General features: G+C 46.6%; 1 protein-coding gene across 1 annotated transcript in view; it reads left to right on the plus strand.

The window, feature by feature from the left end:
- Positions 1 to 239: 239 nt before the first annotated feature.
- LOC131667960 (tachykinin-like peptides receptor 99D) overlaps positions 240 to 16,072 on the plus strand; it is a 48,918-nt gene continuing 33,085 nt past the window's right edge. Inside the window, exon 1 of the mRNA XM_058941744.1 lies at positions 240 to 623. The gene's annotated coding sequence lies outside the window, so the exon portion shown is untranslated. The remainder of the gene's footprint in view (positions 624 to 16,072) is intronic.

A 16,072-nucleotide genomic window follows, 5' to 3' on the forward strand; every position in this document is an offset into this window, starting at 1 on the left:
CACAGCTCGGCTCGCAAGGAAGAGGCCCGAGCTCGGGACGATCCGCGATGCTGATTGCGAGCAAATACTGTCGCGCGCGAGATGCGCACTCGCGGCCACGAAGGAAAAGAACAAGTCTAGAGCGAGCGGCACGCGTGTGCGCGCCGAGAGCCGAGCGCTGCCAGTCGAGTCTCTCTCTCTCTCTCTCAGCGTCCCGACGCCGGCCCGTGAGAGTGGAGTAGTCAGTCGCTCAGCGTAGCCGCGCGCGATCGCAAGGCCTACACTGTCCTTACGCGCAGGCATCCAGAATAAAAGAAGCGGCTGTGTGTCGTCATTCGGAGCGACTTGTTAGTATACGTGCATGATCGTCGCGGTCTAGCTATTGATTCGATCCGAAAACTGTAGAGCCCCGTTATTCGACAAGTGGCAATTGGCGGGAAGGAAATTCGCAGCGTGAATCTCGCGGAATTGTCGAGCGGAGGAGCAGAACGATGCGCTAGAGTACGACAAGCGTCGACGGAAGGTGGAAGACGCGAAAAAAAAAGAAAAAAATTGATATTGTGCAGTTATGTGGAACGCATGGAAGGAGCAGTGAGACAACGGTGCTATTATGCGGCAGACGTGACAGCGGAGCCTTTCTACCCGTAAGCATCTGTTTCCGTTCACCTCCTAATCTCTTTCAGTCTTACGTAAGCCCCGATAAAAGCAGTTTCCTGTACCAACTACATTGATTAACAGATTTATTTTTTTTCTTATTTTTCCGCTTTTTCTCGAAAGATGAGTTTCAGGGATTTCGTTCAGCTTATTTTTATTCGTTAAAAGCTGCAGCGGGACTATGTGCAATTTTCGAACAACCCGCTAAAGTTAAACAATAATTTTCAGCTATGGACAAGTTTTTCTATACGCTATGAATGTAAAAGGAAATTTCGCGCGCTTTAGCTCGGATAATTTTGCTTGATAAGCTGCAAGAGACTGCTCGAGATACTCAATGAACGGCCGCTGCTTTTGTGTTCGTACGCGCGCGCAAGTTTACGACCCTTTTTTGCGAGTATTATCGCGCGCAAAGTCGATATGACAACCCATTTGCATTAAAGACTTTTTGCATTTTCGCGCAACGTTCTCTCGATGCGCTGTCACTGTTCTCAGTTGCCGAGCGCGCGCGCATTACTATTATCCCAACCCGTCGCAACGCGCGAAAACCAAACGCACGAATCCCGTGGAATTATACGATTGAAAGTACGTATCACCATCGTCAGCGGCGAGGCCAATTCGCTCGTAAATCGATCGGACTACGCACGTAAAAAAAAAAAAACACATCACACAAAAAGTGCTGTGCATTACGCTAAGACCATTAATTTCAGCTTGTTAGAGGCACACAAAGAGGTATCCGCGTGAGCGGTACTCGCCGTGCGTGCAATTTGCCGGAAAAGCCACAATCGTTCGCGTGAAAATTGGCGATGCCGTGCCGCAGATGAGCTGCAGTCGTAAAAGCTCGCGATTCGGTGGCGACGACGACTGACAGCCTCTCGCGAGATAGAGTGAGAGAGAAAGAGGAGCGAAGGCCCGATGCCGCCGCGACTAATCTTAGACAACGCGCGACCGCCAGCTCTTCCGCCTTTTTCGGACCACGGAAATATTTCGTTACGGCGGCATCGCTTGCGCTCGACACTAGTCGATTGCCTCGAGATCGCGCACGAGGGTGCCTGTCTGCATGCTTTTCCTTAGCCAGACGTCGAATGTGCGAGCGAGGGTGGTTCGTGCGGCACTGATCGCGCAGTGGAAAAACAAATCGGCATTTCGATACCTTTTTGCTCTTTGATGCGAGATGTCGGGTTAAAATAAACTTTTTCTTTGGCCACAGTTTGTTTCTATTTGTGCCGAAGTGTGGCGTCAAAAGATACGAAAGAGCGTACCCACACAGTTACGCGGCAAATTGAAAAATAGTCGAATCTTTCGCTTGTGCGTGTAAAGTATTTTAGCACTGATCTCTTTGTTTTCAACTGTCGACATGCTATTTACGTTGACTTTTATTATAAAAAGAAAGAAAAAATATTTCCTCTGTAACGTGTTGCGGCAGCGTTATTGTTGTTTTTTCCAAATTTTTTTTTTTATTTTCATAACGCGAAATCTATTTTAATTGATCTGTATTTTGAGTATGACGCTAATAGAAAACTTACGTAAATCCGTTAACGAAGTATGTTTCAAACTTTGTATGAATTTCCTTAACGTAGGCCGTCGCAGAGAAAAGGTAGTAGAAGCAAGAGTGGACTCGACGAGACACTTCGAGGCCTACAAAGATAATCCAACAGCGGAGCATGTAGGAAAATCTATCTTTATCGAGAATCAAATTTACTCGTGGCAAGATTAAATCGCCGCGCGACATAAATATACGTGGTTCTGCGCGCAACTTGCTCTACGTCGTGATTTTGTCGCGCTTTCCCTCGAGAGACAGGCAACGTTTGCAATGTATAAGCAAAGCTGGTTTTGCGCTTATTTCTCACGAGAAAATATTTAGCCTCTAATCAGCGTGCTTCTTTTGGCTAAAGTTGCTTGACTGTGTGAGCTTCAAACGCCGCCATGTGGTAAATGTTGATGTACCACTTGGAAGAAAAGCGAAAATTCCTTTGATGCAATGCGTTATTAATTGGGAGACCTCGTAAGACCGGCTCATTAGCAGAGAAAAGCTAGCTTACTCTCGATAACCAAAGAAGCGCGAGCGCAGACCGATCGTGCGACGGCACGCGAAAATTTGCCCGCGGAAAGTCCGTCGGCAAACGACAAATCACCGCGACAATCGTTAATCGGATTCGCGCGGTGTCCTTAGCTTGATGCACCCACCCGGCTCACGAAAAGATAACGAGCTGTCTGTATGCGAGTGAGCGGGACACGACATAATCGCGGCATATATTTAGAAAATTAGTCATCCAGCCGACTATTCATAGAGACGGCTCACCTTTATAATTATCCCCCCGGAGAACATCTTCGTCGCTGCTCGCTCGCTCCTCCTGAGGAAAGTTTTTGCCGAAGGTTGACGTTACGCGCGTTTAATCGTACATTCAGGCGTGGACGTCGCCGATGGAAACCCGAGCCAGCCGTTCGCGCCTCTTTTCGCCAAACTTTTAATTCGCTTTGCTACTCGCTCGAGTCGCTCCGACGACAATCTTTTTATTCGGCGATTACTTTCTCGCGTGAGCTGACGATTGTCGCGCTGGGTCGCGTTGGCGCGAACTTACGGGAACTTCTTTGGCGCGTCACTCGACGGCTTCGCTTATATATTTATGCGCCGCGACTCGTCAGGGCACAGTTCCTACAGGTATAAGAGAGACACACTAAGAGAGAGGTTGTAAAACCAGTGTTCTAGTGCATTCCTCTATTTTCTACCGAAGCATAACACGCTTTTCCTCTTCAGTTCAATCTCAATACATAAATAAAATACTGTCTGTGAATAATGAAATTCACGCTGATAATACTTCTTTTCTTCGGAAAATTCAGCTATTTTTATAAAAAAAAATAGTAAATAACAAGAGTTCTCCTTTTTCTCCATGAGAAAATGTTACAAAGGATGTGATCATGATTGAATGGAACAGTTGTATGTTACAAAAGAAACGCTACCGGAAAACTGCTTTGTCAAGCAATTTCAAAGTTCGCCGTCTAAAATGATCCAAGTGATTTTCAGCTTGCCAACGCGCATTGTTGAGAAAAAATTTGATCGATAATAACAAACAGTTGTCCATATCACGTAGTATCTAGTTGGATTAAAAACAAGTAATACTTTTCTCAGTGATCTTTGACGCTACTTTCGTTATATCGAGAAAGCACTGCAATAAAAGCTTCCACTTGCAATGGCAAGTGGAAGATTACGCAACGCGAGAAGCATCAACGAAATAAGAAGAAAACAGACACTGCTTGCTCTCTTTCATTTCATTCAAAAAAAAAAAAGAATAAAAAACTAACATTTGAGCACCAGTAGTAGTGGAACACCAGGTGGCTTCTCCCCTCCCCCCTTTCTCCCTCTGTCTCTCTCTCTCTCTCTCTCGTCTACTGCATTTACGCGGAAAGCGCTCACGTGAAAATGTTTCTTGGGTATCTCCACCCATCCGCTTTTCAAGTCTTCAAGTCGTCTTTTAACAACATCGTAATTGTAAGCTCGATTACTTACTTCCAGAGCTGACGTAGCGTAGCTGTTCGTTTTCTTTTGTTTTTTTTTTGTAATAATTTTTTTCGAAAACGTGGAGCGCGACACGTGAGACACTGCCGACAGACTAAATCACTTTATCGGAAACCGTTTTACACCAATATCCGACTACCTTAAACGCTTTCACAATTTTGTTACTCTTCGTGCTTTTTATTTTATATTTTTCACGTGAAACTTATTTTACCCACTAAACTTCGATCGCGCAAGCATTCACAGTTGCCTCACATCGCGCGGATACTCGAAGTAGCTAGCAAAATTGATTGGACTTATTTCATTCGCGACTTTACGCTAATCGCCTTTCGAATTTTATAAATAACCTGGACAGAGAACGAGAAGGCCGCAAATTCAAACGAGTCCTTCTGCGCGCGTTACTAGCGTTGCTTTATTTGCAAGCAGCTGTCAATTCGATGACACGGGAACGAAAAAGAAAAACGAGAAAAGAACTTTCCGCCAGTTGTCCGTCGACGCAGCTGGTACGCGCGCTTTGCTTCGCATTTACACACCGAATGCCCCGTAACGTGTCCTCTCTACATTTGAATTCTCCAGCCGCGATGCTGCCACATCTATCACAATACGGGAAAAAATGAAGCATCGTCGAGCCGTGGCATTATCGCCAAGATGACCTCTGCTCCCTCGACTGACGATTTACGATGATCTCGCTCGCTCTCACGGATAAAAAGCTCTTGAAGCTGCTTTTACGGTGAAAGCTCACTCGATCTTTCTGCTTTTCATTCGCTCTCCCTTGCTCTCTCGCTTCGCACACGTGCGCGCGCACTGACCCGCGGCGACCGTTTGATTTGTGCGCGCTTTTATTTTCGGCGCCCGGCCAGCGCTCGCGTGCAACGACGTTTTTCTCCTCCTCCGCGGATGATTGCGATTGGCATCGAGTGGATCGCTCTATTTCAGCGCGCTTGCGGCCGTCCACACGTATACACAGATGAGTTTTGTCGCGCGACGAGTGCCATTGTCACGATGCCTCGATGATCTTGCTTTTGCCACTTCTCGTGTACGTTCCTTCGTTAGCGATCAGCCGTCATGTCGTGTAAATTTTTTTTTTCATTTCGTTCGAAAATATCCCAAGCAGACCTTTCGAAAAAGGATGTTTGGTGTAGAGGTGTAGAGATATAGTGCAGTGTTGGCTGAAAAATATTCATGTTGTGGGAATAGCATACCTACTTTTCGCTCGTTTTATTCGTGAATTGATTGCTCAATTGTTCTACACACATGAGCGAATTTTTCCATACGGAACACGAATAATACACACGACAATGTGCTAGCACGAGGCGTTCACACGAAAGTAAGGGTCTGAAAAATTGAGTTGTCCAAAGAATCGATGGGAAAGAATAATAACGAGAAACTATCAACTTTACCAGGCGGCAATGATGGGAAAAAAAGAGGATACATTTTCCAGTATGCACCAAGTGTTTTTACTTGAAGGTGTAGCACAGGTACGGAAGCACTTATCATCGTTGACACGACTATGATGACTCGATAATTTGGCTGTCGTGGGCACGTTGCACGACACACGGATGAACGGGTTAAGATGAGATGTTGACTTTTTCGAGTACGCCAGCCGAATCGTGCGAGCCGCATCTGTTTTGGTCGACAGAGCAAAAGCGAGGGAAATGAAATTCGCGTCGCGTCCGCGATCGACAGGGAAAGCCAAGAGTTCGCGAACAAGTCTTTTGGCGCGGATCCTCGACGATCACGCTCGAAAAAGTGCTACGGTGCATGCTCTTCGGCCTGCGAATCTGATCATTGATTGAAATTCCGCGTAGTAAATGGAGAAGCGATTCCAATGGTGCGAAATCTAGTTACACTGATGGGCCACAACTGCTCAGTTTTCAAAGCTAAAATCTCATCGTGCCCAGGAATCTCGATCGCGTGATCGCACACCTGCCCGCAAGATAAAAACGAAGGCGATGACGCGCTCGAGTCTCTTCTCGTTCGTGCTCCTTACCGTGGCATAATACACAAGCGGTGTTCTCGTAATGCAGAAGACTGGCGGCGTGACCGCTTGGAGCTCGGTGCGCTTGTCGTTGGCTTTTCGGCCTGGAAGCTTCCGGCTCGCGAGGTCGACGTCGGCGCGAAATAGGTAGACCTTTATTGCGAGCGAGCGTCGTTCGCAGCTGCGTCGCGATCAGCTAATGGACCGAGTCAAACTGACAGCGGGCCGTACTTACTGATGTCTTATGAGCTTTCTCTTCCTGGATGCGCGGAACGAGTGTTTGCTATTCTATCACGGATGACGCGCAGAAAGCACATCGACGAAAGCCCGGATAAATAATGATTTTGGCAAGCTCTGCCTACGCGGTGACCGTTTGGCTTAGTGCGAATATTATTCATGCAGCGGTTTCGCGTTTATTTGCGCGATCGCAGGCAGGTAGCCCTAGTTTACATTTAATAAAGCAATCATATTAAATGACAATCTAATTTTGGATAATTCTTAATACGCAAAATATGTTAACATAATGTAGTCAATTAATCGAGAGAGAGAGAGAGAGAGAGAGAGAGAGAGAGAGAGAGAGAGAGAGAGAGTTGCAAGGGGGTTGCATACAAGCAGCTCCATCCACGTCAATGCAAATTAAATCAGCTGAAAGCAATGTAACGCAGCTGCGCGCACATAACACGTAACGATACGCGAAAAATATTCAGGCCGAGTGTGTGGCGACCTAGAAAGAAACGCAACTTGTCCTCCTCGGGCGCGACGCTAATGAAATTTCGCCGCGTTCCTCGCGCTGCGCGTCGGCGATGTTTCATTTAGCCCGAATAACCGTTTTTTTTTTTCTTTTCGTGCGCGACACGAGACAAATAAAGGGTGCTGGCGGGTTTCGCTGGCGATAGTCTTCCCCGAGCATTCGTCACAATTTGCGCGCGCTGCGGCGCGCGACGCGCTGCGCCTGGAATTCGCTTCATTTTTCAGGGTGCCAGTCTTGCTCACTCCACTCCGCGACGTCTCGCAAGCGGCGGCGGGCGCAAGGCAATTTCCGCGCTGAATAAATTTCTTCCCGAAACGCGCGAGCGCCGGCGCCGGACGTTTACGCTTTGTAATTTTGTGAGCCGACGTTGCAATCTGCTGTCAGTTTTGTTTTTTATCGTTCTCTCCCCCCCCCCCCCCCCCCCCCTCCCCCTTACTCCCTTTGCTCGCCATTCACTACGCCAATTATAATAATACTGAGTCGCATTGAAATTAAATTAGGTTCCTAGATCGTAAAAGCTAGGATTTACTTGCGCGCAATTCTTTATCGCTGTATTTTACAAGTCGGAGAGCTTCAAATCCAATTTGTTGTTTACTGCGAGACAGTTTACTGCACGCAGGTAAAAATTGCTACGACGCTCTCGCGCACGAGAGTGAGAGAGAGTTACAGCAGCCGAGAGAGCCAGTGGAAATATAACTCAAACCATTCGTCTTCCATGAAACACATAGGTTGTCTGTGAATCTAACGAAACATTATCAAATTTCGCGAAGCTTCGGCCGAATGATGACGCGCACAATATAACTTTGGTCTTTTTTTTTATTCTCATAATATTTAAGAATATATCCACCCGACATGTCGCCCAATGAAGTTTTCGTTACGAGGGTGGCATTCGACTTTCACTCGCCAGAATTTTTATATTCATAAAGCTCCGGTATTAGATATGAAAATGCAAATTCGGCTCACGGTACTTGGCAGATTGAGATTGACGCGGGTCGCGTAAAGAAAAAATACTAGTGGTGAATCGCCAGATTTTTTATTTAATTTTTCTTCTTTTTTTCCGTTTTCCGTTAAAATGTCAAAGTTGCGCGCATGTGCTCTTCACCTCCGACGCGGATGAGATATAAAAAACAAGCTGCACAATTTTTTATGTAAAAACACGTATGCCTCTTTAGCGTCAGCAAGAAACAAAAGACACGCAGTATATCTTACAACGGAAGTGCGCAATAAAAGCATGCGAATGAAGCGCGTATCCGACTAAAAAGTCGTAGCACTTCTGATCCCTCCACTTGTGCTTGTAAATCGAACCAGACAGAGCGAGATTACGTCTCTCGAAAATGGTGTTTACACGCGCGGTCAGCCTCTACAATAGTTCCCGTCTCTAGCTGCGACGATTATTTTTGTCGAGAGAGTGAGCGGGAGAGAGAGAGAATTATATGTTGCGTAAAACGTACTGTAGATAGGGAGGAAACAGCATATCAGAGCTTCCATTTTGACTCGTTAAATTTAGATCGATTAAAGGAGTTGATCAATGAGCCACCAGCTCTGCAGTTTATTCGTCTTTAGGGACGTATACTTTGCCCAAGCGAGCTCTCGTTTCGTTGCGGTGGTCCTGTAAAATTATTGCCTTATGCGCGATTTACACGCGCGCTAACGTCGATCGACCGCTTGGAACCTCCAAAGCTTGTTATCTTTTCGAAAAGCAAACGTGATCGGCGCTGCGCGACAGTATCTATTTGAAAGTTGGCTTTCACCCGAGACGGAAAGAGACCGAATGCCGAGGAGAGAAAAGAAAAGCGCGCGTCCCGATCGCGTTTGCCAAACAATCGTGCTGTATGAATATGAAAGCCATCCATTCGAGCGCGCGCGTTAAACTAGATCACGCGCAAATATTATTGGCCCTGACGCGCGGCTCAGCTGTTTTTCTGCATTGCCGGCGCCTCCTCGTAGCTTTTCTTACAGTTAATCAGAGCGAAGTTGCGGCGAACGATTAGCATAAAGGCGTGCCTCATTAACTTGGCCAAGTTAGGGCAGCCTTGCTAATCGTCGGCTGCCGAGATTGAGCCTCGCTTGGCTAAGGAGTTCGACGAGAGGGCTGCTTCTACCTTCGAGACTTACTTAGTGCGCGGTATTAGTATAAGGAACGCCTTGGAGGCAATATTCCCCGGGTACGGCATCCCTGCTCCGAAGTGCTTCCTCGGGATTCGGCGTTGAGTTTTCTCACACGCTGCTCAGACTCTGAATGTGCGCCCTGGATGGGAGAACTTAGGTCCAACGGTCGAGGTTGCTGCGCTTCCCCGTGGGCGAACGATTTCGGAAAATCGCACGAGCTGTTCGCGAACTAAAATTAAGTTTGAGCATGATTATCCGGCGCCGTTTTATTCTCTGGCTTTTTTTTCATACGATTCTAATCAAATAATATATTCTATTCGCAGAAATACAACCGTACGAAGATTCAATGTCGAAGTGAAAATAGAAAATAGGTTTCATCGCTCGAAAAATGCGTATGGCAATGATTTTTTCGACATTCGATATTGCAATATTGAAATTGAAAATCTCGCTCACAAACGATTTTTATTCTATCATTTATCGGAGTGGTAACATTTTTTTCCTTTCTTTTGTCTTTCTGGAAGCGAGAATTTCAATAGCGCATCTGAAATTAAACACTTCAAGCATCGGATTTTCGAGAAACAAAATATTAATGCTTTTCCGTTCCCGTAAGGGTTAAAGCCTGTCTAATGATATTTCACTCTGGTGCCACAAATTCGAAGTGCAAAACGCAAAGAGAATGGGAAAAAAGGGTCAAAATTAATTCCAGCGTAAATATATAATCCGGCTTTTGCATAAGCGCGCGGTGCCGCGACCACGATTAAAACGAGGACACGCGCTAATGGAGCCTTTTTAGATTCAACTGTAACGAAGGGATAATCCCGGTGACACGATGAAATGAGAAAAATCTCCCACGAGCTCCATTGGGTATTGTTTGAATTCGCGATGACGCGGAGCAATTTCACTTGCGAAATGGCGACGTGAAAAATGTAGCGCTTCCTGTGAAACTTAAATTCTAAATCAATAACGATCGAAAATGGTAGCGCCTCTGGCGACAAAATTAATCAGCAGCGAACGTCGCTCATGCGTCAAATCACGGTAAATATTTACTCGGCAACTGATCAATTCGCAACTCGCAACAATTCTGAAATTGCTGGCATGAAAGGTTGGCTTGAAAAATTGCTTACGTAACGCGATAGTTCGATTACATTACGCTTAAGAGCCCCTATCAATAGTGGGAGACCGGCAAAGCGGCTAAAGCAGCGCTCGACTTTGTTTCGCCTAATTGCCACAAATTGTTAACCCCATCGGCGAACGAACCGAGTACGCAAGCGATGCGTGCGATTAACCGCGCCAGAGAATTCCAACAAATATCGGCTCTTTGTCGAAACTTATCGCCGGGGGAATGGATCAATCGCTGAGATTTCGCACGAACAGAATGCTCAAAGCCGGCACACGTCAATCGAAAGTTTTTTGACAGAAGTAATCGCCTTCTTGCTCTCTTTCTCTGAGCATTGGTGTAACAGAAAGCATCGTCGTTCCATTCCATTTGTCGGATAGTCGAAGAAAGTGCTTTTTCCGCTATCGGCAACTATTTTCAACGCTGGTGCGCGTCAAATGCCTGATTACTTTCCAGCAAGTGGCCAATTGAAAGCGATGCAGCAATAATCGCCCGGCTGGAAAATAAACCGCTGACGGAGGCGGGCAGCGCGCCATCGCACTGTGAAATAGAGAGCGAGAGTAATTTGTTGGCCTTTTTCTTTCGATCTCTAGTATAGTTTTTCAGCGATTCATTTCTATCGCAGTGCGTAATTTCCGTAACGTCAATATTGAGCTACACGGTTGATCCTGTTTGCGAAATAATAACAATTTTCCCTCTTCCTCCCTGCCGCGCTGCGCTTCTCTATTCTCGAATCACAATAGACGAGTTGTATTTTTTTACGTTCTCAAGTTTATCTTTGAATTCAGCTTTCACGGCACTTTACCCTTGCGCACTTCGTGTAGCGCATACCGAGCTTCGATAACCCGCAAAAGAAAGAGGAAGAGAAGAGAAGGAGAAAAAAGACAATGTCCGACCAAACTGGTCTTTTTCTATTGATAAGTCTCAGAGTCTGTGCCGAGAGGCGATTGGGGGGGGGGGGGGGGGGGATATCATTATTACTCCTCCGCAAAAGAGGCAGTGGAAAGTCAATATAAGCCGTGCGGGCGGAAGGTTGTAAGAGGCTCAGAGAGGCCAGGCCGAGCTATTATTAGCCGAGATTTATCGTGCACGGGGCCAATTAAACCTGAAAGCAAACACCAAAACATACCAATACACGAGTTCAATCATAAATTATACATGCAGTGGAGCAAACGCCGCGTGCATCGGAGTCGCGCTCTCTGTTAGCCGAGGCAACAACAAAAAATAACAAAATTATAACTCGGAACTTCTCCGCGCCATAGTCCCGATCAGGTCCACGTCCTATCAGTGCGCGAACGAGAAAAAAATTGATCCCCGCGACTCGGACTTTTTATTTCTTCTGCGAATCGGCTGATGAAAGTATAGCTGTTACGGACGAGAAGTAACGCTGTGATCAAGGACCAACTCGGACATTGATTTAAGCCTTATCTCTTAGCTACAGCGCCATTGGTCAACTTCGAACTTTTGTCCTTCGCTTTATTCCACTTCATATTTATCCTCCTCGGGCACGTTCGAGCGACCGACACAACGAAATCTCGGATTAGCCATGCCGTAAGAGTATTAGTAAAGTACTACTCTGCGGGAGAAAGAAGCGAGGCATGTTTTTAATATTACAGTTGCACGTACTCGAGAAAGACTTTACGTATTGCCTTGCGAATTGCGCGTAATCCTGATAGCGGCATTCCATCTTATCCCGGGCGCGAAAGAGAAAAGGCCAGAATTTCATCTCTCGGCGGCCCGGCAAAAATACAAAGCCGGAGCTTATCGCTACCAGGTATTTACTGTAAAGCACTCGACAATGGACGTGTCAGTCCGAAAGTAAGAGCGTGAACGAAGAAAGGAAAATCGAGTGGCCAGTGTGCGCGGACAAAGCGAACCGCGCGGCTTGCCGCGGCGTGGAACAAATCGAAATTCGCACCCGCGCCTCCTGTTCGCAGCACTGCGGCTGCTCCGTTACCGCGTCGCGGTTGATCGGTTGCTCGTCGCGTCTGGCGGCAGGCTACAATTTCGCGTCTCAAAGAGATCACTTTGAAGCCGATAACAAGCTTGAGAACGCGACGCAGCGAACAATCCATCACCGGGTCACGTACTCCGGCCAATTGCATACACTCCCCTCGCGTGCATCCATCACGCAGAGCTTCGTCGCAACCGGCGCTTTGTATATTCCTCGCCGCGGCGCCGTATTTGCATCGAAATCCACGTCGTCGCAGCTGTCTGCCTCCTCTTCCCGATCGTTACTCGACTCTACGCCCGAGTCGCGGACCCGGGAGCCGATATTTCTTATCTCGACCAGATCTCGAAGGGTCTTACACGCCAATACCAAAAATAGACTGTTCTTCTTTTCTAGCTTTCCGAACGGGGCTTACATCGATTTGTTGCGATGTCGAGGCGCAACATCGAAACCGCTCTGAGCAAATAAAGACGCGCGTTTACGAGCCGCCGATAATTGGAATGATGTAGCTTTTATCGCTTTCGCGTGCCACCCTCAGCCGCGCAAAATATGACCGCGATCAATGGTAGCACAGCGCTGACTGGGGCAGCTCTTGCCCGAAATCATAATGATGCTCGCGAGAGAAGGAGCGAGTAGCGCGAAAAAGAAATTCATCATCTCGTCGAGTAACCATGCGGCCTTGGGAGGAGAAAGAAAAAGTAGAAAGCACTCGCAGCATTTAAAGAGAAAGAGAGAGAAGAAAAAAGGAAAACAAGGAGAAAAGTTCTTGAATTGCAGCCCAGATCAACAAGCAAGACGAGCGATAGCCGCAACAGTCAGAGATTCCTGAGCGGACGATTAAATAGCCGCCAAAACGCAATAAACTACGCTCAACAAAGAGAGAGAGAGAGAGAGAGAGAGAGAGCGTGATGCACAACTAGACTGTTTACGAGGCGTAGGCGATAACGCTTGCCTCTGAAAATTTCAAGAGGCTTCCGTACTGCACAATATGATTTTTCATAATACAGCGTGCTCTGGGGGACGCTTCGCTTTCCCCCTCTCTCTTGCTTGCTTGATACATACACGCGCTCTTGGATGAAAATTTAAACTTGCGGAGCCCCCTTTCTCGCTCTCTCTCTGTCTCTCTCTCTCTCTCTCTCTCTCTCTCTCTCTCTCTCTCTCTCTCTCTCTCTCTTATCGTGCGTTATATCGAAAATATTTGTCGCGCTGGACATGAATATTCAGCGGCAATGCGCATCCCCGCGGCTAATTATCATAATGACCAATTATTTACGAGACTGCGGGCACGTTAAAAAAGGATTACAAGCGCGCAATAATCGGCTGGTTGCGGCGCGCGAGATATTTCAGCGACAAAGTCAGTTTCATTTTCCCAGTCTTGTCGTGTATGGGCGCGGTACGAATGCGTGCGCGAGAACATACCCTTTGCCCGCTCCTTCGCACTGAGTGTTGCACTAGATTGTAAAAATCCTATGACACGCTCGAGAGCTTTCTCATCTATCGACAGCTCACGTGGAAACCAACTCAGCAGCATACATAGACTGGTAAGCTGCACGCGCGGGACTGATTTTTTTCTTTTGTTCTGCTCTTTCCTCTCTCTCTCTCCCTCGCCAACGCGGATTCTTCATTCGCCCGCTTAAACATTTTATTAATCAACTTTCGCTTTAATGTTCGCTTACAGTTTTTTGATTGCTCGTTGATAGTTTCGAAGAAGGAATAGAAGCGCAGAGGATTCGATGATCGATAAACCGATACGAGAGGAGTAAGCCGAGGTAAATCAGGCTTGTTGATACGACAAAAGGAATTTGGTCTGTATAGACACGATAGACAGCCAATTGCCTCGGGCTACCTTCGGCAGTGGATGTATTCGTCAGCCGTGAAAATAGATTTGACTTCGTAATTTAGGAGTAGTTGCTGCGTATGTCATACTTTCAGACGCAGCTATTTTCAAATGCAAATTCATCAGGATGTGCTTTGCAACTGCAACCAGCCTGCCAGCTGAGCTAGACAATACGACACGCGCGACTCACCCTGATTTTTTAATTGTCACAAGCTTAACTTCGGTACGAAAATAATGCCGGAGATAAGTTCTCCTTCCCCTAAATTAATGTACCTTCGCTAACAAACTTATTCGTAATATACAATAGCGCGCTCCAACTCCCACTTCCACGTAACAGTACGCACATACACGTAGACGTCACTTTCGATTATATTCAATCGAAGTTAACTAACACTCAAGCCTACGCAGATCGAGTTTAAGTATCCTCACCCTTAATGTCAATGTAACATGATATCCCCATAAAAACCTCGCTGTTCATATGGCCACTTTCAAATTAAGTAATCATTCTCTCTCTTTCTGCGTAGCTGAGTTAAATGCTTACTGCTTTGACAAATTGGACGATCGACCGTGAACTTTTATATCTCTAAACTTTGCCGGATGACGTACGACGGAAGAGTGAGTCGAAAATGATATATGATTACGAAGTTCTCTCGAATGCTTGACAAATAAAAATGAAAGACAGAACAACGATGCAAGGATTTGTCAAAGGAAGTCGTCATCGCTCGCATCTACCAGGTGCCTGCTCTGGCATCTCATCTCGTCTGATGATAAGACATTCCAGCGTATAAGCAAATCGTATGCAAGCGGCTTTTGTCGTACGCGGCATGAATCGTAGCCAATTAAACGAGACAAAGAGGATGTAAGCTTAAATCAAGCATTCCTTTAACTCTTCCGTTGCCTAGTTCTGCACACGCAGACACAAATGCATACACACGCACACGAGCCTTAAATATTATATTTTAGAGACAAGTCACGACCGCACTTTTAAGAGCCTCGATTGAAGATACGAATGCATGCAGAACTCGACAATAATGGTAATGACGAGGATGGAAAAGAGGCACCCACACTAGGCATCGGACATGTACAAGCCAAATCAATATTTAGTCAGTGGAGCTGCTACTGGATATCGCCAGTGCTGTAGCCATTAGCGACGCAGAGCGTAATTGAGCTATGTTTGCCATTGAGGCATTCGCAGTTAGTCCAATACCCCACTGTGCCGACGCCTACTTCCTTTTCAAGCTCGTACGTAAATTCAAACCGCGACTAATTAAGCGTTTGGTCGCTTGTTATTTGCTAATAGTCGAATTTAATGGGGAAATACGCCGACACGCCAGCTAGCCCCCCCTTCTCCCTCTCTCTCTCTCTCTCTCTGAATTGCTGAGCGTTAAATTAGCAAGGCGCGATCCTAACGACTCGACGCGAGAATCGTTGCGCTACGCCGTACGTAACAGAGGACGCTCGTTCGAAAACCCTCGTTACGTAAGTATAGCCGCACGATCGTGCGCAAACTCGGTTAAACCCGTACTTGGCTTTTATCTCGCCGAGCCAAAAGGAATGATGTAATGTCCGCCGCAGCCTCGTGCTTTTTCTAAATTTCTAACGGGCGCCCGCGCGTGCGGAAAACGGATCAACGATACGGCAGTGCCGCGTTCGCACGCCGGACTTGACGATAAGTACAACGTCGACGCGAGAAAGAAAGCACGTAAACGTCTTTATTTTTTTTTTTTTGGTTGCTCCTGTTGCTTAGTCAACTTATTTGCGCGATTTGTCATTCCTTTCGAGACGTATCTGTCGACGTTTACGCTTATACGCCGACTCATTGTGGCGAACTGTGATACGTAAGCTCAACTCGGGCAATTGATAATTTTTGCCGCAATCGGCTCGCGAGAAGAAAAGTAAAATGAGGGTGAGACTGAGACACTAAAGGCGTTATCCAGGTTTCTATTTATAAAGAATAAAAAAGACACTTGAAGACTCGCGAGAAAGAAAAATACGACGCTCGCTCTTCCCTTTATTTTCTCCGCTCCCGTAAATAGCGTGCGAATGGGAGGGGGGGGGGCGTTTTTATTGGATGCGTTTAGCTGCGGAAGAAAAACACTCGTGACACTTGCAATCAGGCACCTTGCTTCTTGCCTTGTCTGTCGTTGGGTCTCGTTTACTCACGACGATTGCGCCGTTCGTTACC

Source organism: Phymastichus coffea, unplaced genomic scaffold (assembly GCF_024137745.1).
Source record: "Phymastichus coffea isolate CEN01 unplaced genomic scaffold, Cenicafe_Pcof_1.1 PCOF00072, whole genome shotgun sequence".
In the NCBI taxonomy this organism is placed as follows: Eukaryota; Metazoa; Arthropoda; class Insecta; order Hymenoptera; family Eulophidae; genus Phymastichus; species Phymastichus coffea.